General features: G+C 43.1%; 1 protein-coding gene across 1 annotated transcript in view; it reads left to right on the forward strand.

Annotated features, from left to right (window-relative positions):
• PKIG (cAMP-dependent protein kinase inhibitor gamma) overlaps positions 1 to 26228 on the forward strand; it is an 82193-nt gene that overhangs the window by 922 nt on the left and 55043 nt on the right. The gene's annotated exons all lie outside the window — the stretch shown is intronic.

The raw sequence follows: 26228 nt of genomic DNA on the forward strand, positions 1-26228 counted from the left end.
ACTTGTGAGAGTGACTGGCAAAGAGTGTGTGGCAAGGTGTGAGTAACTCCTAAAACATGGCTGAATATATAAAGATGAAAAGAGAAGAGCTGGGGGAGAATTGCATAACATTCAATTTACCTCACGAGGGTAAAGGGGTAGATGAATTGCGAGTAGCACCGATAGCATTCGCATCTGTCCAACAAAAACAACCTGTCAGAGAAGAGAACCCAGAAGGGTATTCAAGCAATCCCACTTATATAGAGTATTTAAGAGAGAAGTTGAGAAAGGAAAGTGAGGGAAAAGATAAGGACAGAGAGATTGAGATGATGAAACTGAGGATGGAGATTGGGGAAAAAGAAAAGCAGCGGGAGTTGGAAATTGAGAGAATGACAGTGGATGCTGAAATACAGGTGGAAAAGTTAAAATTTGAAAGAAGTTTCATTCTGATGAAACAAGAAAGGACAGAAATGAAACAAAGATAAAGGTTACACCAAAAGATTTTGTGGTGTTTGAACCTGGACAAGACCCACAGATTTACCTCAACACCTTCGAAAAGGCAGCTCAGATGTAGGGGCTACCGGAGGATAAATATATGCAATATTTATCAAATCTGATCAAAGGGGAATTGGCAGAGGTATACCAATATTTACCCTCAGACAGGCCCGTCACATATGCCGAGTTTAAAGAGGCAGTGTACAAAAGATTCAGACTGGGACCTGACTACTTTAGGAAGTTATTTCAAAACTGTCAGATCCAAGCAGGGAGGTATTTTGTTGAACTGGGAGCAAAATTGATGGACATATTTGGAAAGTGGATGGGATGTGCCAAAGCTCAGTCAGTGGAAGAGGTGAAAAGCCTCATGATACTGGATCAATTATACCATCAGTTACCGCCAGAAATAAGGCTGCTTGTCAAAGACCATTCCCCTACATCTATTCAAGAGGCCGCAGAGTTGGCAGATCACTTTGCCTCCAATAGAACTGGCTGGGTGGGGAAAACATCAAGAGAGTTTAAACCCAGACCATATAATGATGGCAGAAAGGATGTGGTACCACAGCAAGTGAGTCCTCCAATAAAGTCTGAAGGGCACAGGACACCCCAGAGTGGATCTGTGTACCCTAAAATGGAGGAGAAATTATGTTATAAATGTGGTAGACCGGGGCACCTACGTTTTCAATGTGAGGTTGCCAACCCCATTGGTAATCCTGCTCAGGGAAGGGCAGTGAAAACAGAACCAAGGGAGTTAGAAATGAAGAAGGTTCAGTTCTGCCAGATAAACTGGACAAATGTAAAAGATTTTAATTCGAGTCTGAGGGAAGAAGTGAGTGTGCAAGGGGCAAATTATTGGGCATTGCTTGATACTGGTGCCGCTCAGACGTTACTGAGGCCAGATTTGATAAAATCTGAGGAAATATTACCTCAGGAAACGGTGACAATCCAAGGAGTGAGGGGTGAACCAGAAAGCATACCCATGGCCCTGACAAAATTAAAGTGGAGAGGAAAGGAGGAAATATGTAAAGTAGGTATTAATGCCCAACAACAAGAACCAGTGATGCTGGGAAGAGATGTTATGGGGGCACAAGGAAAAATATATGTGGTGACCAGACAACAACTTGGCAAAGCAACAGAAACCATGTTAACAGAGGCCGAAGAAAACAGGGTGGAACCTGTTATCGAGCCTAAGGTCGCCATAGCAACCCCTGGCAGGCCTGCTAAAAGAGACAAACTGTATCGAATGGTCTCTAGTGAAGAGGCAGAGCAGTTCAGGGAAGAGCTGGATAAGGATGCAAGTTTGAAGCAAATGAAGGGCCAAGCCCTTACACAAAAGATTCCCTTTACTGACAATCTGAGGAATCAAATTGTGTATGAGAATGAGATTTTATATAGACTGTAGATGCCTGCTGAGAGAGAGAATGAATGTGAACCAGTGAAACAATTGATGGTACCTAGCAAATACAGAGCCAGATTGCTAGAGGTAGCCCATGATGTCCCATGTGCAGGGCATCTTGGAATAAAGAAGACCAAGAAAAGATTGGCTGCACACTATTATTGGCCAAATATTTCTAAAGACGTAAAACAATATTGTTTATCTTGTGACATATGCCAAAAGGTGGGGAAAAGTGGAGTAAAGACAAAAGCACCATTGGAGCCCCTTCCTATAATAGGACAACCCTTTTATAGAGTGGGAATAGATTTGGTGGGCCCTTTTTCCAAACCCACAAGGCATGGCAAGAAATATCTATTGGTGGTGGTGGATTTTGCCACCAGATACCCAGATGCTGAAGCACTAAGATCCGTGGAAGCCCCTGTAGTGGCAGAGGCTTTATTAAAAATCTTTATGAGACTGGGTTTCCCTCATGAAGTGTTGACGGATCAAGGCAGTGTATTCATGGGAGAAGTGATGCAATGTATGTGGAAGTGTTGTGGTCTAAAACATTTAAAGACAACTACTTACCATCCAGCAACCATTATCTCTACCATAGATCTGTGTAAAGGATTTTGGCAGATGGAATTAGACCAGCAATCCAGAGCCAAAACTGCCTTCAGTACACCAGATGGGTTATATGAGTTTGTGACTTTACCCATGGGACTAAGGAACTCACCAAGTTCTTTTCAGAGACTAATTAATACTGTGTTGCGAGGCACGTCAGATTTCGCAGTGGCCTATATAGATGATGTGGCCATTTTCAGCAAGTCGGTGCCTGAGCATGTCCAACACCTGACAGCAGTATTAGAGGCATTTAAGAAAGCAGGGCTAACAATAAAAGCCAAGAAATGCCAGTTTGGGTTGAATGAAGTGATCTATTTAGGACATAAGGTGGGGAGTGGGAAAATAACCCCCTTATGGAGCAAAGTTGAGGCAATACAATCGTGGCCCATCCCCTTAACTAAGAAACAAGTTAGGGCATTTTTAGGTGTGGCTGGTTTTTACCGTAAATTTGTAAAAGATTTTGGGGAAATCGCAACCCCCTTGCATGAGCTAACAAGGAAAACGTGTGCTGAGCGTGTGGTGTGGACGGATGAATGTCAAAAGGCTTTTGACCTTCTGAAGCAAGCCTTGTGCCAAGGGCTTGTATTAATAGCACCAGATTACAAGCAACCATTCATCGTGGCTACGGATGCGTCGGACCTAGCGCTGGGGGTCGTCTTGCTACAAGAGAGAGGAGGCACCAGACATCCAGTGGCGTATCTTAGTCGCAAGCTGACATCGAGGGAGAAGAATTATTCGTCGGTCCAAAAGGAGTGCCTAGCGGTCGTGTGGGGACTGAGCAAGTTGCACCCATACGTGTGGGGATGAAGATTTACAGTGACGACGGATCATTGAGCATTGTTATGGTTACAGACTATGAAAAATCATAACACTATGCTGCAGAGGTGGTCCTGGGCTCTACAAGATTACCAGGTGGACTTCAAGTTCATAAAAGGCAAGGACAATGTATTGACCGATGGACTTTCAAGGCAGGTGGCCGGGATTGCAGTGACGTGACCCAGACGTGGGTGCAAAAAAGACATTTTCCCCAAAGAGACTTGTTTTTTATTGTTAACGCGTCGTATGAATCCTAGAGCAGGAATAATACTTTGCTGTTATTTTTAAGGGGGGGGAAATGTGATGTTCTTGCTTGTAGGGTAAATATGGTAAGTGCTGTTTATATAGAAGACATATGGTAAGAGGAGTGAAAGAGGAGGGGGGAGTACATGAGCAGTAGAATGCTGGATGATTGGCTGAACATTTGAATGGCTGGGAGTATAAATGGAAGAATGACAGTTGAATCAAGGTGGATGTTAGTAGGGTGGAGAAGAAGGTGTTTGGTGGTGGATGTTGGGAGTGTGGAGAAAGAGGTGTTTGAGGGTGGAGGTCAGGAGTGTGGAGAAAGAGGGAGTTAGAGTTCTGATTAATAATAAGTCAAGTACAAAACAGGAATAGATGAAACTGTTAGATCCAAACCCAACACGCAAGCTGTCCTGTTACCCCAGCTCACTTATTACACCCCGGGAGAGTGCGGAGCTGAGTAAAAAATGAACCCACTATCAGAGATCAAACAACACAAAACAAAGCCTTTGCAAAGGGGACCCAATACTTACAAGCCAAAGCAGGTGAGCATGGGAACCGCGTTTATTGATAGATGGGGGTTTATATAGGTTTACCCCGAAGTTTACAGTATCATGTTCACGTCATAAAACATAAAGAAACAATTGCTAACTGCCCGGGCTTTGGGACGTATGTGAGAACAAAAAAGGGGTACAGGAGAAGAACAAAGTGGAAACATTGCACTGTCAACTTGTCTACATATTTCACATGTCCTTGAGATAAGCACTATGCAGGAACGGACAAAGGCGCATGGGAAGAGGAGGTTCAATTGCAACCGGGCGCCCTCTAACTTAAACACAGACATGGTATTATTTCGTCTTGCATATCAAAAGGGAGGGATACAACTCGAGAGCTATGAGGGACAATAAAGCAGCCTTTGACATTTCTGTGTGAAACATTTTGACAGTAATAAGCAAAGCCATAAGCATATATACGGTATGAAATGCATAGTAGGGGAGTCTCCAGCGTAATCCGGCTTTTATTATGTGAGCCACTGGAATGTCGGTAAGGGTCAGGTCACAAGGAAATAAATCTACATTTTATACCGAAAGTCAGATAAATGCCACTCTGGTTCTATTTCTCATGAAGCCTAAGCTGGTTTAGGTAAGACCAGTGAATTATAGTTTTATTAACACAGGGGTTTCAATTTGAACACAACAATCCCCCCTTTCAGCCCTGAGAGACTAGTTAGTCTCTCAGGTAGCTGCATCACCTTGTTTGGATTGCCAAGCCGGTCTCAAAGCCAATTCCATGTAAGTTGGCTGTGGTTTTTTGAAAGGGGACATTGTGAGTCGGTTCAGGAGAACTACAGTTCTAATTTGCCCTTGTTCGTTGGTGAGATCCGAAAAGGCAATGGCCGAATCATTCATAAAACGCTCAAAAGCTTGAGACAATTCTATGAGCTCCTGGTATGTTTTGGCTGCGCCATACTGTGGAAAGAAACCTCTCAGCACTGCCTCCCCTGTGCTTCTTTTGTTACGGCGACGCAGAGTAGGCAATGTGGAGGAAACCCGGAGTCCTGGAACTACTCTTCCCAAAGTACAGGTCCAGGAGCCCGTTACTGGTAATTTCCTTACCGCTGAGTGCCCACAAAGCCACCAGAGTCCAGCTGGGGTTTGATGATCCACTAGATCTGTAAGGAAAGGTACTAAATGGTGGTCCGCAAAAGTCAGGTGTAGCAAATGCTGCCAAATAGAAAGCCACGTTAAACCCGCTGCTTTTCGTGTTTCATTTATAAAAGACCAATTACCTGGTTTTGTAGAGTAAATTAAGCCATCGCATAACATCCCTCCCGCTGGCTGGCTTCCGCTGCCTACGCATACTGATCTCGCGATGGGCCCACTAAGAACCAACCCCCCTTCTAGTTCCTGTGAGCTGGAATGTGAGGCGAAGGAGAGATAGTCATTTAACGGCAATGGGGCCCCCGTCAAGGGGACTCCCGCCTGTCCGTGCGGTGGGGTGTGTGCACAAACATAACAGGTGCCCTTTTCCGGAGCTGTTTCTTCCATTAAGGCAACAAAAGTATTTCCGTCCCACCCATCGCCTCTTTTAGTGTTTCTATGTTTGAACCCGCCCCATGTTTTCCTGGTTTGTGTAGCTTGTGTCACCTTGTCTTGTATGGGTTTCTGAGCGCCCAGTTTATCTTTTAGCCATGCATAACATGATGGTTCTCCAATACCTACACAAAACTTTGGTCTTTCTGTCATCTTGGGCTGGGTTGTTCCATATTTAACCTGGAAAGTAAGCATGTTATATTCTGAACTTATAGATGTTATGTCTACCTCTGGAGGGCAGCCGTAATTAGGCATATGTCGATATTGCCAGCATCGAAGTGCAAGTCTAATAGGCCATTCGATTTCAGCCTGGGTGCAATGCGTTACCCAGCGGCCAGTATAATTATGTTGCAAGATAACGGCTGTTTTATGACACAACCGTCCCGCTATGTCAGCCTTCACTATCCCTTCCTTTATCTGATTTACATTGTAAAGAAAAGGGTCTGGGCAATCCCGTGTTTTTGGGATTGTTCGTCCAAAGTCTTTCAGGTAGTAATAATCATTATCATTGCATATCTTCACGTTTGGGGGGCAGCAAAGGGGTAAGGCATATCGAGCTAACACAGTCATCCCCCATAAGTAAATAGACATCCTTTCTGTTTGTTGGAGCATTTCTGTGTTGATGTCTTATTCAATGTCCGCGTTCTGGAAAGGGAATTGTGCCGCCTGCCACTGGCCGGTTTCTTCGTTCCTCTGCAACCGTATCTTGGGGACCTGGGGTGGTGGCGGTGCCGCTACTACAGCTGGCTTTACGTGGGAATGGTGTATCCACGACTTTCGTCCTTCTAGGAAAACAGCAGCTTGTGTAGTCAACAGGACTTGATGTGGTCCCGTGTATCTTGGTTGCAAGGAATCGCCCCTCACGAATTTCTTTGCCCAAACAAAGTCCCCGGGGTTGTATGGATGCACCTGGTCCTCAAGGGGTACCGTCTTCGTGGATCCGGCAGCTTTCCACAGTTCCCGGAGCCTGGTCTGCAAGGAAAGATACTGGGATACAGTTATGTGATCCCCCCCCAATAGTGAAACCTCCACATTTGGCAAGCACCCCCCTTTTGTGGGAGGCCTGCCATACACTAATTCGAACGGTGAAAGCCCTAACGCCCGGGTAGGGCGGGTACGCAAATGGAAAAGAACAAGAGGGAGTACCTGAGGCCACCTTAAGCCTGTTTCCTGAGTATACTTAGCCAACGCTGTCTTAATTTCCCGGTTCTGTCTTTCCGTCGCTCCGGATGATTGTGGATGGTAAGCGGTATGGAACATATGTTTAATTCCCAGACCTTCTTCAATTTTTTTCAAAATCTGTCCTGTAAAGTGTGTTCCTCGGTCTGAGTCTATTACCTCTGGAATTCCGAACCGCGGTATTACTTCTTTCAGTAATATTTTGGCCACCGTTGTTGCCGTAGCGTTTGTGGTTGGGAATGCCTCTACCCATGCTGTTAAAGGGCATACCATGACTAGAAGATGTTTCTTTCCTTCCGCCTTAGGGAGATCAACGAAGTCGATTTGGAGCTGAGTAAAAGGTGCAGCCGGCACGGGTCTACCCCCTTGTGTGGCCCTGTTTGGTAAAGCTGGTCCGTTGGCTTGGCAAATGTGGCATGCTTTCACTATTGCGCCGCATACGGGTTGGATTCCAGGGGCATACCAGAAACGTGTGATCGAATCTGATAAGGCAAGTATGCCGTAATGGCCTCCATGGTCATGGAACCATTTTGCTGCTGCGTGATACAACGCTCTGGGTAGACACGCTCGGCCGTCCGGCATGGTCCATAGTTGTTGTTTCAGGATCGCTCCTAGTTCAGTCCATTGCTTCACTTCCTGTGGGGGTATTGAAACAGATACAGGCGGGACAAAAGCAGTGGTCACTAGTGCCAGAGTTGGCATACTCATAGGTAATAATGCTGCGTGGCGTGCAGTCTGGTCAGCCAGGGCATTTCCCAAAGTCACTGGGTCCTGTTCCTTAGTATGTGCCTTGCAATGCACCACTGCTAGCTGTAAGGGATCAAGAATAGTTTGTAACAGTTTTTGCACAAGCTCCAAGTGTTGGATAGGCTTGTCCCCTGCAGTTGTAAACCCCCTGTATTTCCACAGATGAATGTGACAGTGTATAACTCCAAAAGCATACCTGCTGTCGGTAAAAATAGTCACTTTCTTACCTGCTGACAATTGACATGCTCTGGCCAGCGCATAAATCTCTGCTGCTTGCGCTCCCCATCGTCCTGGGAGGGCTGTCGCCTCCACCATCTCCCACTGTGTTGTTATCGCAAATCCTGTATATCTTACCCCATTTTGGTAGTAGGAGCTGCCATCTGTAAACAGTATAATGTCCGATTCTGGCAATGGCTCATCAGACAGGTCTGGTCTGATCTGTAAGGTAGATTGTAAGACTTGCACACAGTCATGCTCCGGGAGGGGCAGGGGTAAATCGGGTAAGAGTGTGGCTGGATTTAATGGTCCACAGCGTTCAAATCTGACATTTGGATCCTCTAGCAGCTCTGCTTCCAGCTGTTGCTGTCTTTGTGCTGAAAACACCTGTGTGGTACCCTTTCAATGCTAAAAAAGGCGTTTTGAGATCAATCACGGTGAACCACTTCGCGTCCCATGGAATCTGACTGATAATCGTTACTGGATCTGGAACAACAGTGTGCAAAGGGATCACATACCTGTTTACCGCCCTCAAGTCTTGGCAAAACCTCCACCGGACTGGATCTCCGGGTTTCTTTGGAGGTTTCTTTATTGGTAGTATTGGCGTGTTGCAGGGGGTCCGCTGCGGCCGGATAACTCCTTTTGCAATGAAGCCTTCTATTATGGGGCGTATGCCTTCTCTTGCTTCTAATGACAGAGGATACTGGGCAACGTTTGGTGGCGGGAGGGATGGCTTTACCTGAATTCGAACGGGGCTTACTGATCGCAATAGCCCCACGTCTGTATCTTCCGTGCCCCACAAGTCAGATGGCAGGTCAGCAAGGTCTCCCGGTAAACCGTCTCCTGCATGTTTGTGTCTAAGTGTATTACCCGTAGGCACCCCTAATACACTCATCAGCAAGCCCACCCCTTCAGGGGTGCAGGTTAAAGTAGCCTCCAGTTTACACAACATGTCACGTCCCATTAAGGAAATGGGACAAGAAACAGAGTAGAGAAAAACGTGGTTAAACATTTTATCATTGTATTTAACTTGCAACGGTAGTGTTGTGCACATGGGCGTGGGGTTTCCATCTACCCCCATTGTCATTTTTACTTCTTTACTCAACCAGTTTCCTGGCGCTACATTAATCAGGGAGTATGTAGCTCCCGTATCTACCAGAAAGGTCACCGCTTGTCCTTGCACGTTTAGGGACAGTCTGGGTTCTTGAGTTGGGAGAGAGAGAGAAAGAAACATCCCTACTAAAGACATCAGATTCATCAGACCGGATCCTGCCCCCTCCCTTTCCACAGTTAGTCATTGTTGGTGTGCTGGGCGCCCTCCGTACTGATCCCATGAAGCCGGCGTCTGTTGGACAACGGGAGGGGGTGGAGGTGGGTAATCCGCTTGCGCACCTGTGAAATCTGGGTAAGAAGGGTTGTTAGAAATGTGTTGCACGTTCCCTGTCCTCCACGGACAGTCCTTCTTGAAATGTGTGTACTCTCCGCACTGAAAACAAGCCCTATCTCCTTGCCATGGACTCCTCGTTTGTCCTCTTCCTCTCTGATTTCCGGCTCTCGGCCCCCTCGGAAAACCTCTGCCTCTACCTCGAAATCCTCTATTTGGTGGCTGGCCTCTTATAGCAAGAGCCAGCATTTCAAAGTCCTCTTTTTTCTCCTTCTTCCTACTTTTCTCCTTGTCCTTATCCCACACAAAATCCGCTACTTCCAATATCACTGTCACAGCTTCCCCCCCCCATCCGGGTCTGAAATTCAGAAAATAATCCCTCACCGCTGGCTGCGCTTGATGAACGAAATTGGCAATGAGGGTTGGGTGATCCAACACGTTTTCTGGGTTCAGATTTGTATAGCTACGTGCTCCCTCTAACAAGCGCGACCAGAATTTTCTGGGAGGTTCACTGGCTTCTTGTTTTATTGCCATGAATTTAGCTTGGTTGGGGGGTTTCTGTGACATCCGCTCCAAGTGTGTCAACAGCCTATCCCTGTCGGTCTGCAGCTGGGCGCGGCGAGGCTGCGTCCAGTCTCCCGCTACCCACGCTGCAGCCACCCGTGCTTGGTCCGACCAAGCTCTATTTCCCGCTGCCTCCGCAGCCCATGCAGTCTCCAACGTCCACAACCTGCTACGTTCTTCACCTGTCAGAACCCTTCTCAGCAAATGTTCCACATCCGAGTATGTCGGATTGTGGCTTTCGAACAACCTGCCCAACAACTCTCTAATTCTCCTTGGCTGCTCACCAAAAGTTCCAGCCATCCTACTCCATTCCTTTAAATCCCATTCCAACCAGCTCTTTAGCTCAACTACTTCGGTACGCTGGATGCCCCCTCGGGCATCTACGTACGGCTGATCATGTACAAGTAATGGCATCTCTAACGCTTCTGCCTCCTGCCTTTTCTTTTCTTTTGTTCGCTGGCGCGTGTCCATACCCCCTGAGGCACCCTTCTCCTCTTCCCTTTCATCTGTGTCATCATCCGACACACATGAAAGAAACCTCTTCTCCGGAGTGGGATTTCTGCTCCCGGGAGCTGGGAGCGGATCCGGAGCAGAAGGTATTATAGATCGGCTCAGGACCGTTCTTTTACTTGACGTATTGTCATTAAAATAAGAAGGAGGGGGTTCCTCAATGGACAGAGTTCTTATTGCCATCAAAGTAAGACTGTCCCATTTTTGTGACCCTATTTTCCATAGGAGCCAGAATTCCAATTGGTCTGGGTGGGTATCCCCAATCCGTCTCCGCAATCCCAACAACGGAACGGTTTCAAAGGACCCATCCCTCGGCCACCGTTCACCCGGCACCGATACTGCAGTCATCCGCGGTTCCTTTTTTTTTTTTTTTAACCTCTCCTCCTCACTGGCAACTCTTCCTCTTGCCACAGCATGCGCATAATTCCCAAAGGGCTGTCCTTGACCGGCACACCCTCTGTATTTCCCATGACGTCTGATAGCGGGTTTTTCCTCAACTGTGCTTTATCCCCAAAATGTCAAAGCCGCCCGCTTTTATTGATAACCGAGAAAATTCTCTCGTGGCGCCTGTTATCAAATTAAGGGGTGCAATGGCAAAAAGGGGGTCCGCACAAGGGATCCCGGACGAGCCCCCAATTGTTAGATCCAAACCCAACACGCAAGCTGTCCTGTTACCCCAGCTCACTTATTACACCCCGGGAGAGTGCGGAGCTGAGTAAAAAATGAACCCACTATCAGAGATCAAACAACACAAAACAAAGCCTTTGCAAAGGGGACCCAATACTTACAAGCCAAAGCAGGTGAGCATGGGAACCGCGTTTATTGATAGATGGGGGTTTATATAGGTTTACCCCGAAGTTTACAGTATCATGTTCACGTCATAAAACATAAAGAAACAATTGCTAACTGCCCGGGCTTTGGGACGTATGTGAGAACAAAAAAGGGGTACAGGAGAAGAACAAAGTGGAAACATTGCACTGTCAACTTGTCTACATATTTCACATGTCCTTGAGATAAGCACTATGCAGGAACGGACAAAGGCGCATGGGAAGAGGAGGTTCAATTGCAACCGGGCGCCCTCTAACTTAAACACAGACATGGTATTATTTCGTCTTGCATATCAAAAGGGAGGGATACAACTCGAGAGCTATGAGGGACAATAAAGCAGCCTTTGACATTTCTGTGTGAAACATTTTGACAGTAATAAGCAAAGCCATAAGCATATATACGGTATGAAATGCATAGTAGGGGAGTCTCCAGCGTAATCCGGCTTTTATTATGTGAGCCACTGGAATGTCGGTAAGGGTCAGGTCACAAGGAAATAAATCTACATTTTATACCGAAAGTCAGATAAATGCCACTCTGGTTCTATTTCTCATGAAGCCTAAGCTGGTTTAGGTAAGACCAGTGAATTATAGTTTTATTAACACAGGGGTTTCAATTTGAACACAACAAAACCATACGCTTGTGAAACATTCTAAAACTAATCTTGTTATTTCTGATATTTAATAAATACTTATTTGGTTTACCAAAGGCCTGATCCTTGGCTGGGGGCTATACATACCAGAAGGGAGGGCAAGGTAATTACCAAGGCTGAACAGAAACAGTATCTAATGGTGGCAGCGGTGAAGGGAGAATTAATAACAATTCAAGTATCCAGAGCAACCCAGAGTTGTATGCGTTATCTATAAAGATACAAGGGGGTTGGGAACAGCATAAGCACACAGTCACAAAAGTAACCAGCTAGAGAGAGACTCAGGCAAAGTCTGTGGGAGTATTGGTTATAGAACGTGACTGGTGGTGCTGCCTAGCAGGGGGATCTAGTGAGATCTGTGCTAGAGCAGAGTGAGAAACCATATGAAGGACGGTCCGGACTGGTGGTATCCCTGGTGGTGCCTAGTGAAAGGCAGTAGCCACAAGCAGGTGGGAACCTGACAGGGAGAACCAGGGAAGGGCATCACAGTCCTCCACCACACCTATTTTCCATATTATTCAGTCGTTAGGGTCAGCTGTTATCTCAGCAACATCTGTGCTACAGCGTCCTTGGTAGACGACCTGCTTCAGCATGATGTCGTTGCCTGGTACCACTTAGTCACCCCTCTCGCTCTGCTAGCTTAACATTATTTCTGCAGTTGCTCCTTAACATGCTTTAGCCAGGGTGGTTCAAAAGCAGAGTCCATAAGCTTAAAACATTCAGAAGATTTCAGAATATAATATAACAATTTATTATTGTTGTTGTTGTTCTTGCTATACTTGTTAGTATGTAGCTTGTTACCCGAAGGTCAGTCTCCAAGCTACTTATAATACTTTTTAAAACATAACTATAAATACATTGTTGTTGTTATGTGCCTTCAGGTCAATTATGACTTATGGCCACCCTATGAATCAGTGACCTCCAAGAGCATCTGTTCAGGTCTGTGGCTTCCTTTATTGAATCAATCCATCTCTTGTTTGGCCTTCCTCTTTTCCTACTCCCTTCTGTTTTCCCCAGCATTATGGTCTTTTCTAGTTAATCATGTCTTCTCATGATGTGTCCAAAGTATGATAACCTCAGTTTCATCATTTTAGCTTCCAGTGACAGTTCTGGTTTAATTTGTTCTAACACCCAATTATTTGTCTTTTTTGCAGTCCATGGTATGTGCAAAGCTCTCCTCCAATACCACATTTCAAATGAGTTTATTTTTCTCTTACCTGCTTTTTTCACTGTCCAACTTTCATATCCATACATAGAAATCAGGAATACCATGGTCTGAATGATCCTGACTTTGGTGTTCAGCGATACATCTTTGCATTTGAGGACCTTTTCTAGTTCTCTCATAGCTGCCCTCCCCAGTCCTAGCCTTTTTCTGATTTCTTGACTATTGTCTCCATTTTGGTTAATTACTGTGAGAGCCAGTGTGGTGTAGTGGTTAAGGTGTTGGACTGCGACCTGGGAGACCAGGGTTTGAATCCTCACACAGCCATGACGCTCACTGGGTGACCTTGGGCCAGTTACTGCCTCTCAGCCTCAGAGGAAGGCAATGGTAAACCCCCTCTGAATACCGCTTACCATTAAAACCCTGTTCATAGGGTTGCCATAAGTCGGGATCGACTTGAAGGCAGTATATCATCATCAGCACTGTGCCAAGGTATTGATAATCCTTGACAATTTCAATGTCTTCATTGTCAACGTTAAAGTTACATAAATCTGTTGTCATTACTTTAGTCTTTTTGACGTTGAGCTGTAGTCCTGCTTTTGTGCTTTCCTCTTTAACTTTCATCAGCATTCTTTTCAAATCATTACTGCTTTCTGCTAATAGTATGGTGTTGTCTGCATATCTTAAATTATTGATATTTCTCCAGTTTTCACACCTCCTTCATCTTGGTTCAATCCTGCTTTCCGTATGATATGTTCTGCGTACAGATTAAACAAATAGGGTGATAAAATACACCCCTGTCTCACACCCTTTCTGGTTGGGAACCAATCGGTTTCTCCATATTCTGTCCTTACAGTAGCCTCCTTACAGAGTATAGGGTGTGCATGAGGACAATCAGATGCTGTGGCACCCCCATTTCTTTTAAAGCATTCCATAGTTTTTCATGATCTACACAGTCAAAGGCTTTGCTGTAATCTATAAAGCACAGGGTGATTTTCTTCTGAAATTCCTTGCTCTGTTCTGTTATCCAACAGAACACAAACAACTTGCATAATAGTCACAGGAAGCTTGGCAACACACCAAATATTAGAAGCCTGTCATTCCCAATAGTTTCATACTGCCTAAAGTGACAATCTCTTTTTAAATTAATACTTTTTATAGATGTTTGTTTGTTAAGACATGTAATAGGAAAAGATAGGGAAAGTAGAGGGGGGAAATTCCAGGGAAGAGAAGAGGTAGAGATCGGACTATCATAGCAATCACAAATGCCTTTATAATGAAATTATTATTGTTGTTTGGCCTGGGCCAAAAAGAGAAAAGTAGACCAGGCATAGGGTTCAGTGGATTCCAACCAGATCATCCACATTTGTGCCTTGGAGTTGTGGCTGCAGGGGGCTACACACTCAAATACGGCAAACACAGTGAGATCTTCAGTTCCCTGTCAGATACCCAGTGGAGAATAAAATGCTGGCGTGGAAAATAAGGGTGTTTACAGATAGGGGCTTAATTGGCAAACAGTTTAAGAATGCAAGTGGGTCTTCAGTAACAGTACCTCCCCATTGGATTTCCCCCAAAAACAGTAAATCCGGATTAAAGGGGAGGGGGATACAGGCTGGCATGGTAATGACATCCTGTGCATGCTGCAAACAACATGTATGCAGGAGGAGCACTGATCCCACAATAAACACCCATCTGCAAGCACCTTAGTCTTTGTACTGTCTACCAGATAGCTTCCTTAAGACTGGGAGGATGTAATTCAGAAATATGTGAATTTCAGAAAACCTTAAAGGGGTCTCTAATACTGTTAAACATCTCAGACCAAGTGGAAGTCAACACTTTTTTTGTTACAATGCTTAGATGTAATCTTCTTCCTTTCCCTTTTGTTATTTATCAAGATTGTTATATGTAGAGAAAGCCCCAAGAGTCACCCACACCTACCAGGTACAAGATGGTGGCTCACAGGGGTGGACATCAGTTAAAGAACAGCATGTCTCTTGAGCACATGCTCAAGCCCCGGAAATTGTTTTCAGCACCAGAACTGAGTTCAGCCCTTTAAAAACAAAAATCTACTCTTTTTCTTTCAAACTTCCTTTGTTTCACGCAACCTATTTTAGAAAGAAAGCAGCCTTTTTATTGTTGTTGATATTTCCCTATTGGTAATCAAAAGAAGATCCTTGCTGGATCAGACCCAAGGGTCATCTGCAGCTGGATGCTTCTGGAAAGCTCAGAAGCAGGACATGAGTGCAAAAGTACTCTTCCTGCTTATGCTCCCCAGCAACTGGTATTCAGGGCCCTCCAGATGACTGCTTAATGAGTATTCACCCTGATTTGCTTGTACAAAGTCTATGCAAGAGTTTAGATTATATCTGGTCTTTACTGAGCAGTTGTTCTGATTTGTTTGTGAGACAGTTATATCAAAATGAGCATTCATCCTGATTTGCTTGTGGGGGTTTTATACTTCTTCCCGTCAGTCAGTCATTCAACCCCCACTTTTTAGTACATTTCCCCAGCATTTTCCAAACTACCAAAAGTCCAATTCTTTTTAAAAGTGGAAGTAGGGGTGTGGTGTTAGGGGCCACACCACACATGTGACAAACCATATAGGGATGGATACAATTCTACCCAATTTGGATTTGATACAAAATTTTCCATTAATTCACTTACTCCCTATAGTTGGGGATTGGATTTTTATGTAGCAATTTTCTGCCTCTAAAATATAAATTATTAAGAATAATTTATCAACATTTCCTTTAATTTATTGATAGTTCCTTTCAAAATATAGATATATATAATCTTACTCGGCCATGTGTGATCACCAATGAAATGAACAATGAATTAATTATTTCCTTGAAATTATCAATATTTCCTATTAAAATATTGATATTAATATCAATATCTTTTGTGAGGGGAAAACAAGGATTGTTAAAAGCAGTGTCTAGCAGACCAAGAACAAACTTTAATAGATACCAGCCTGTTAGGTCAACAGAATGCTTTCCAACTGGCACTGGCCAATGGATCCCATCCCTATGAGTTATTTTTACTTCCTGTGTTTTCTGTGGTAAGGGAAAATCCAGATTAAGTGTAAAAAATAAAAATGGGCTGGCATTTTGATGACAGTGGTGACCTGTGGACACTGTGAGAAACTTAGATGCATGAGCAGCACCGATTCCATAATAAGGTTGCAGTCCAACCGTTTGTCCCCCACTGGTGGGGCTTTACCACTGCACCTCCAGCCCAGCCACATATGGTGCCTGGGGCATGTGGTGGTGGTGGGAAAGATTGCTGTGCTAGCCTGGAACTGACACAGAGATTGGGCCTGAATCAGGCCCCATGCTACTGTGTGATGGCAGTGAGACTGGCTTGAGATTTAATGGATTCCATGCTGGCTCAGCTTCTCCTTGCTTTGAGAATGCCCATTTGGGGGCCTTTTTGCTGGCTCCTGCCAGGGGGGATCTCACCAGAGACCCTACCTTTCCACACATTGTTGCTGACAAGAGACCACCTGAGGCAGAAGAGCTGGGCAGAGAGACACCTCCACTCCCTCCAACCTCTGCTCCTGGAGTAAGGGGGTTTGGATTGCTCTGTCTATTCCCATCTGGAAGCACGCAAAGACTCAAGCTAAAGTCAAGTTAGCTGCATTTTTCATCCCTTTCTTCTGTGAGCCCTCCGTTCCCCCCACCCCCTCTGCTGTTTTCTCCACTGTTGGATTTACGTTGTGAGCCTGTTGGGGTAGGTAACTGTCTGTGTTTTCATTCTGAAACTGTAAGTGGTATGTAGCTGGTGGTAATGTATGAAGATACAATAACAATAATAAAGTCCCAGTGAGATCAACTGGCCTTGCTCTCTGCCAGGATTGGTACTGCATATCATAATGACATTCTATTACTGTGTTAACTCTGGAAAGGTCATTATTGGCATGACTACATTATCAGGTATTACATACTCACAATGGACTCGCTGTGACATCACATCACAATGTCATTATCTTGCATTAGGGGATGATTTGGGAAGATGATGACATTTCTATTTTACAAAGATTTATTGACAGAATATACTGAATTTTCCATAACATAGTAATAATTGAAAATACACTCAGTAAGTAGAAGGAAGGAAAAATGTTATGCAGATTTATGTACATTCTGAAGGAAAGAAGGAAGAAAGAAACATGATTTTTATAAAGATATTTCTCTTTTTCATATTATTTTCCTTTCATTTTTATAAATAAATAGATTTGTAGAACAGTGGTCTTTATTATGTTTTGGAACAACAAGATACACGGCATATTTTGTTTTTAATGGCACTGTAAATATGCTCACTTTGGCAGTGTGTATATTAAAACTGGAATGATGCAGAAAATAACAACATGGCCCCTTAGCAAATATATTAAGTGCTACATGGTCTAAGATCCTAAAGCAGGATCTTGTCTTACCTAGACTAAGGCTACACCCCATACATTTAAGCACATGGCTTTTCCCCAAAGAACCTTGGGAACTGTAGTTTATCCCTCACAGAGCTACAATTCCCAGCACCCTGAACAAACTACAGTTCCCAGGATTCTTGGGGGACATCATGTACTTTAAATGTGCTTTAAATGTATGGCATATTTGCGGCCTTCTTCATTGGAATATGCTCTTCCCTTCCACACACACAAACATGCTATTTTACTGCATTGGTATTATTTGCTATTACCTGCCATATGGAACATTCTTTACCTGTTGAAAAAAGGCAAGTGCCAACAATCTTATGTTTTCATAGCAAGTCTTTTGTATCTTCCTCGTCACTCAGAAGTTTGAACTGTATTTTATGTTGTTTTTATTGTGGTTGTTATTATTGAATGCCTTATTTTTCCACATGTGCACCACTTTGTGATTTTTTTAAATGTTAAGCAGCCCATAAATATTTTTAATAAGCAAACAAATAACATAATTTCACTATCAAAATTAGATTATTATTTGTATGCTTTCCAATACAGCTTGTAAAAGCAGGTCTGGGCCATATAGCAATCCAGTTGGGATAAAACATGATTAGTTAGCATAGGTCAGAAGCATAAAGTAACTGACATCTTCATGCCACAATGTAAATGCTGGGCTAATTATATTAATAATGTCTGGATATCATATTTATTAGATGATGTCAATGTGCAGTCAGGTAAAGGTGGTATTTAAAAGCACCTGAAATGCCTAGTCTGACTAACAAACCAGCTAAACTAGAGTATTTGGCTGCACTCCAAAAGACAGCACGAGTGCATTAGTCTCACAGATTTCAACAGGGTATAAGGACACTTAAGTGTGTGCCAGATTGCAGTTACTTCCTGGGATGAAAATATTTTAAAATATAAAGTACTCCAATCTAGTTTATTTTTCTTCTCTTATTTCTTTGTGCAATACATTCTTCTGTCATGTTGCATTTCAATACTGTTACAGGATTGGGGAGGTAGTCTGGATGCCATGTATTGGTCCCCTTCCAGGCCTGTGGTTTTATATCTGTAAGGTGAGATTTTGCAGTAGAAGCAACTGTTGAAGTGGTCAAACAAGTCTCCTTGTTAAGTTAATGGCCCTAGCCAAGTCTTACATATATCTCTGTGTAACTAGAATATGTCTGTGCTGCCATAGAAACGATTAGCTGGTGATATTTCCAGAAGGGGCAGGCCTCTCCCCCTCCTCAGCTGGAAGAGATGTTACAATGCATGTAGAACAATACGTCATGGCTCCAGTTTTTGTGGAGCTGGTAGACGCAGAGGCTTGACTAGCTCTCTATGCGACCAGTGATGGCATTGGGAACCCCCCCCCCAGTAACCTAATGAGAGAGCAAGATCTGTTGGAGTGTTGATTCTGTGTGAGCCCTTTCATCATGCTCAGTGCTCATGCACCATTCATTCTTTCATTCTAAGGAAACGATACCTAAACCATGTGCTGGTGGCATCTATGAAGTCTTTAATAGATTGGAGATTGGAAAGTGCATAACAGTACTGTTGGGGTTAAATTGAAATCCCCAGTGCTTGTAAAACTATAGTTCACTTGTCCTATCTAAACCAGCTTGGGCTTTATGGGAAATAGAACCAAAGTGGCCTTTATTTGACTTTTGATATAAAATGTCGGTTTATTTCCTGGTGACCTGACCCTTACCTACATTCCAGTCGCTCGCATAATAAAAGCCGGTTTAAGCTGGAAACTTCCCTACTATGTATCTCTTGTATCACATCCATGCCTATGACCTTGTTTATTGCTATAAAGGTGCCTTGCATAGAAATGTTATAAGCTGTTCCGCTGCCCCTCAGATCTTGACTTGTGAAACCCTTTGATATGCAAGCATAGTAATTTTCATGTCTGTCTCCTACCCATGGGGCGCCCGGTTGCAGCCGGCCACCCCTTTACTCTTCCCTTCTTCTGTAGTTGCATAGTGCTTATCTCTAGGACATGCGAAGTATGCAGACATGGAATCTAAGAGATAATCTTAGTGTTTCCACTTTCGTCCTTCCCCCTACACCCCTTTACCTCCTTTTGTCTGCCCCAAAGCTATAGTGTCTAGCAACTGCTTCTTTTGTATTTTGTGACGTATGCCCGATACTGTAAACTTCGGGGTGAGCCTATATAAACCCTATGACACCAATAAACGAGGTTCCCATGCTGGCCTGCTTCGGCTTGTAAGTATTGGGTCCCCTTTGCAAAGGTTTTTGTCTCGTGTTACTTGATCTCTGATAGTGGGTTCATTTGCACTCAACTCCGCACTCTTCCCGGGTGTAATAAGCGAGTTGGGGTTGACAGGGCGACTTGCGTGTTGGGTTTGGACCTAACAGTACCTTCAACTACTGCTGCTGGAATGCTATCGTTTGTAAAGAATGTGCTAATCTACTACAAATGGCTATGACAAGCCTACCTCCTAACAAAGAGTTTAGGATAGAGGAGCCTTTCACCTTTGTCCTCTTGTCCTTCTTTTAAAAATATTGGGAATACATTGTACATTATGTGTTTTCCCAGACAACAGCCTAGCTAGCTAGCCAGAAATAAATGCTCACAGACTATAACATAGATGTTGTTTTCAGACAATTAAAATATTCTGCATAGTAGATTGTGATTAAGAAAACACTACTTGCCAGAAATGCATTTTGATGTGGCAATTAAAAAAACAAAAACAAATGGCTTAACCAATGTACTAATATATGTTTTGATATGAAATTCACTCAGGTTCTAGCAAGATGGCAGACACTATGATTATCAAATTACAGAACAATTCTACACATGGCTAATCAGAAGTAGGTGTTTCCGTGTTCAATAGAGCTTACTTCCAGATAAGTGTGCATAGGATTACAACCTTAGTTGTGACTCACAGCATGATTGGAAGGCTGAAATAGTTGTACTGTAAAATGCTTGGAGTAATGGCTTGGGGGAATTACCTCCACAGATAACATATGCATCACAAGAACCTTCTAGTGGCTCCTTCCCAACAACACAGAGCATCCTGCTTCTGTTCAGCATCGTCTCCAGCCACACGTGTTTAAAAGAGATAAGGATGAAATCAGTTTTCTGACTGTTGTGGGAAAAGAAACAGAATATGCCAGAAGGTTATCCCATCAGTTCAGCTTGTGATAAAGAGTTTATAAATAGTATGAATTCCCCTTCGGCAGAATGAACTGAACTCCAGTCATAGTCATCTGTAGAACTGTAGGAAGATGCAAAAATTAAGCCTTTGACATTTCTGCTTCTGTTCTGTTAGTGCATTTAGATCTATATTAGCTATTTGTTTTCTCCTTATTTAAATAGAAAAATAATATGTGCAAATGTTTTCCATTTTTGCATGAAAATATATTCAAAAAACTTTTTAATGAGTGTCCTAATGCAGCTTCAATCTAGATAAACAGACAGGCAGACTAAATTTAATAGACTGTCATAAACCTAATCCTTGCCCGGTTAACCATGCTGTCTAGGAAGTGCCATAGCTTGGGGAGCTCCACGCTTTAAATTGTACCCAGTTCATGCCATAATGCTAAATACTTGTTACTTGGGTGAATGCTACAGAAACTGGATAAGTCTCTGTGCAACTAATTATCATTTCTTGTCTCCCTTCTCACTTTAACCAAGGAACTCCTACCAAGGCCAGCTTTTCTGTTACACAAGTATACAATGACGTTGTTAAATGGGGAAAGTTTTGTAAATTTTTCAGATAGAGCTTTGCAATTTAGCAGAAAAACATATGCTAAATTTCTTTGTGAGTGCCTGCATGAAAAATCTATGCATGGAGGCATGAAAGGGTGTTCTTTAATATTGCTTTGCCAAGAGTTGTAGTAATATGTTTAGGATTGCAGCCTTGAGAGCAGAACCACCACAAGGGGCTCTTGAGGAACTGATGCCAAATCCCTGAAAAAATATTTCTCTTTATTTTTATTTATTTAAAAGCATGTCCCTGAAACAAAAATACGTATGAAAAACCTATGTGCAGCCTTAATGAAATATAGACCCACAAATCCACAACAGCACATCAGCATAAGGGTACTGTGTTCTAATTCCAACTATGTTGGTAAACCTTATGTCTGAACTCTACAACTGCATACAGGTGGGAGCTTGCATAATAGAATGCTCCTTTTTTAATAAAAAAAAATCCAACACAAAAAAATCTAGATATCAAAGACATGACTAAGCTGGAAAACTTTCCCCTAACATATAGTTTTCTTTATAGAGGTAATACCTGGCATAGACTACACCTATGCCAGTTTACAACATGCATAGAACTGTCTATCAGAGTTATCTCAAGTTATGACAATTGCCATTTTCTCCTTGACAATGATGGCCTTTCATTTGCTTTTCAGATCACTCTAATTTTTACAAACAGAACCTATTAAAGAGTTAATACTCCATGCCCCCCTCCAAGCAATTTAATCATGTATGCTTCCTTGGCATCACAGCTGACATTTTAGAGTCCAGATTTTTATAGGAATGTGAGGAAGTACTTAATATGTTGCACTTCTTTGACTTGTTTATGCATTTGCGAATTTGTCCCTCTGGCTAAGAGAGGATGTTCCCCCCCTTTAAGAAATAGTTTCACATGATCTCCTCCCGGTCATATCTCTTCCCATGTCTTTTAATTTGCTGAATTGAATATATTTGTCAAGAAAATAGATCATTTAACTGCATTGGTTGACGTTTCCCCCCCCCCCTTAATCTCTTACTCCTTTTATGTAGCAATTCAAATCTAAATCTTTCAGGGACTTTAGAAGAATTCAGCAGCCAAATGTTCCTGGTCCCAGTATCAACATGAACTATTTCCCTTGGGGTTTGTTTGTTTATTTGGTTCCAAGTCAAAAGTTCCAGAAATGCTTCTGGGATAAGAAAAGTGGACCATAGCAAGCTTCAGCCAAGTTGTTCATGTCTGCATTTCACTTATGTTTTATGTATCTCATTGTATCTACTTGCCAATTTTGTATAGTGGTTAGCTGGAGTGTTCAACAAAGACTGAAGAGAAACAAGTTCAAATTCCCTCTCAGCCTTGAAGCTTGGACATGTGCTTTTAAACTTGTTCATAAGTAACCTAGAGTTAGGGATGAATAGTGAGAGACTGGCCAGGTTTGCTGCTGACACCAAATTGTTCACAGTAATAAAAAAAAGGTTGGAAGGAGCTCCTACAGGATCTATCCAAATTGAGTGAATAAAGGCAGAGACACATTTAGTGTTGTGCCAGTGCATCTCCACCTCTGTTTTCTGAAAATGGGGGCACATGATGCTACTCAAACTCCTTCCCTTTTCACTCTAAAGCCAGGTCAGATCAGCTTAAGTGCTTTTTTAAAAATTCAATTTCAGATAGATTTTGCAACTGATTGGTAGATCAACCTGTTGCCCCTCCAGGTGTGGCCAGTGGAAGTGCTTTGCAGTAGGCTCAGGCAGAGACAGTGGTTGGCCTGACACTTCACTGTGGGCAGTCCTGAAAGGTCTGAAGTCAGCAGTGGGAAAGAAAGGTGTGTCCAGCTGAGGGCAGAGCTGCTTCAAAACACAGCCAGAGAAAACATTCTCACTGCTTTTGCCCACAGCCTTAGAAAAGGATATTCTGCACAAGGAACTAATCCCTTATCACACCTAGACAATTGATTGCTCAAACCTGCAAAGGGCTGGATAACTTACATTTGACTGCCTGGAGACTGACTGTCACTCTTATGGAGAAGCTCACTAAACAGTTAAGGGCTTTAAGTGGGCAACAGTCAGAAAACAACTTTATAGAAATATGGTACAACTTTGTAACATATATATCTGTGAACAAACAGGATCTGTATCCTCTGGTTTGACATGGTCAGTTGTGGTATGGTGCAATTGATCAATCCCTGTAATCTGTTGTCTGAAGGGGGGGGTTGTCGGTTCTCTGTTTATGTTGCTTCTCTTTCTGTAAAGTAATGATGAAAATTAAATAAAAACATTATTTAAAAAACAGAGTGAATATTATTTAAATGGTAAATGTAGTTCAGTGTGAGAAAGTGTAAAATGATGCACACACTGGGGCAAAAAAAAAAATCTAACTTCACATAGACTGGTGAGGACTAAGGAGAGGGCTTTTTTTCAATTGTGGCCCCCACTCTACAGAATTCCCTCCCAGATGATCTCTGTCATGCCCCCTCTATGATGAGCTTTTGCCGGGCCTTGAAGACCTGGCTCTTCAAACAGGCTTTTGGGGTGGGTTAGGTTTTATTATTATTGGTTGAGATTTTAATATTTTAATGTAACTATGTTTTAATTTTGTACGTTGCCCAGAGTGGCTGGATTGCCAGCCAGATGGGCAACTAATAAATTTAATAAATAAATATATGCTAATGGGGTCTGAACCAGCAGTGACTGACCAGGGAAGAGACTTTGGGGAATGTAGTAACTAGTTTGATGAAAATGTTGACTGTATGCAGCAGCTGATAAAAAGGCAAATTTTATGTCAGGGATGATTAGGAAAGGGATTGACAACAAAGTTGCCAATATGCTGCTGTACAAGCCTATGGTGTGACCACACTTGGAATACTGTGTAGTTTCGTTTTGTGACAAATAAATAAAAGTTCTCTCTTTTAGAATGTTCAGAATTGAATTAATAATAAATAAGTTGCCCAGATTGTATTAGGTAACTAATCAATTGAATTACTATAAATTGAATTATTATTATTATTATTATCATCAACAACAACAAACCAAGCTGACACACACATTTTAAAACAGATCTGGTTAAGCAGAATGGGAGGGAGGTTTCTTTTGGAAGTAGTTGACACTGTCTTTTGGAATGAAATTCCTCAGATATGGAAAGAACAGCTACTTTCTCAGCCCCCCAAATGCTTTATCTCTCCGCCCAGATTATTAGAGCTATAAATAACACTCTGGCAGAGTAAACATTTGGGAAGAGCTCTTTGCCTCTTTCTTTTGTGCAGACTCCAAAGTAACCATCCTTTCTCTTTGAATGTCCACATTTCCCCAGTGACAGAAAGCTACAAACCAATTATGGATAGGATGTTCTTCTTTAGATGCTTTCGTACCATCTGTTTTGTATCTTTTTAGGCACCTGAAAATCCCAGGGTCAGGTAGGTGTGCCAACTGACCAAAGAAACAAAAGCAAAACAAATAAAACCAGCAACAAAAGAGAGCACATTTTTTGGTTTGGGGCCAGTTACCACAAAAGTAAGGGAGGGGGTAACACATACACACATTATTGCAGCTGTAGACTTTAGGACAACCTTCCCCAGTCTGGTGCCCTTCAAATGTTGTTGGCCTACAGCTCCCATCATCCCTGCCCATTGGCCATGCTGACTAGGGGTATTTGGAGTCAACAACATCTGGAGAGCACCAGGTTGGGGAAGGCTACCTTAGGCAATCAGGCTGCTTTTGCATTGGGTTCCACCCAAACTGTTAGACTCCATCCTCCAGCTCCGTCATTGAATCTGCTCTGGGTTCCAATTCCTTTATCCCCATCTCCCCCTATTCATTTTGATCCTTTGCAGATTGATACACATAAAATAAGCAGTGAATCCTTTTGCAGCATGGAGTAAGGGTGGATAAAACTTACCTGCTAAATTTTAGTGTGCTATTAAAAATACAAGGGTAGCACTAGTGTTTTTCTTAAGTGGCATCTCCTCCAAGCCACATTGGATTTGAGCCTCTAATGGTCCTTCATCTGGCTTTCACAGTGCCCCCAAAACTTCAGTTTGTTCATTGCATGTCACACTATGGGTGGAGGCACTTACTGTTCTGCCAGTTCCAGTGCCTCTCTTTTCTGAGAATGGGCACACAGCACTAGTCAAACTCTGCCTGTTTTTACTGTAAAACCTGGTGGGATCAGCTCAAGTGCATTTTTAAAAAATTTAGCTTCAAACAGATTTCACAACTGATCGACAGATCAGCCCATTGCCACTCCAGGTGTGGCCACTGGAAACGCTTTGCTGTAGGCAACTAGGGTGCTCACAGCCTATATCTTATTTTCTTGATGACTTTTCCTCTTCTATCAATTTAGCTCCAAAGTGCTGAATCAGAAGAGGGGGTGGGAGGGACATTGCCATTTACAGCTGAGACAAAGGTTCTTGGAGGTCACATTCCCCACTACAGTTAGGTACCATCTGGACAGTGCTTCCTACGCAAAAAATGCTAGGGTGAGGGCAGACGTGGTCTTCAGGGGCCCTATTCTCCATTCTTATGGTTCTTCATCTTGCAAACAGACTTGGACTAGACAGCTCTTCAAACAGAGGACTCCTTCAAATTGAAGATTGCCCTCTGAAAAGTAAGAAACATGGCCACCTTAACTGGGATACATTCCTTTGCAACCACAACTGAAGTAAGGCTGGTGGTAACGAAAGACAGGGTCTTTTCAGTTGTGGCATCCTGTCTTTGGAATACTGCTTACCATGAAAATCCTATTAATAGGGTAGCCATAAGTCGGGATCGACTTGAAGGCAGTCCATTTCATTTCATTGACAGAGTTCTGCTACCTGGTGCACTTTATGAGGAACTCAGTCAATATAATGTTGCAGACGCCCAAAAAATGCCATAAAAGCGGAACAAGCGCCGTATGAGTGGGGCCTTATTCTAATTAAAAACAGCCGTATTAGTGGAACGCTGAAAAGCAGAGTACCAAAAAGCAGGGCCCTACTGTATAAAGTTTAAACACATATATTACAAAATGCCTTAAGGTCCAGTGAACTCCTTTCAAAGTAAACCAAACTTGGTAAATGTTGCACCCATAAGTACATTACAGCCCTGCTTGATCAGATCCAAGGCCCATCTAGTCTAGCATCCTGTTCACACAGTGGCCAATCAGATGCCTATAGGATGCCCACAAGCAGGACCTGAGCGCAACAGTGCTCTCCACTTATGACTCCCAGCAACTGGTGTTCAGAGGCATAATGCCTCTGACACTGGAGGTAG

The sequence above is a fragment of the Rhineura floridana genome, chromosome 6 (assembly GCF_030035675.1).
Source record: "Rhineura floridana isolate rRhiFlo1 chromosome 6, rRhiFlo1.hap2, whole genome shotgun sequence".
In the NCBI taxonomy this organism is placed as follows: domain Eukaryota; kingdom Metazoa; phylum Chordata; class Lepidosauria; order Squamata; family Rhineuridae; genus Rhineura; species Rhineura floridana.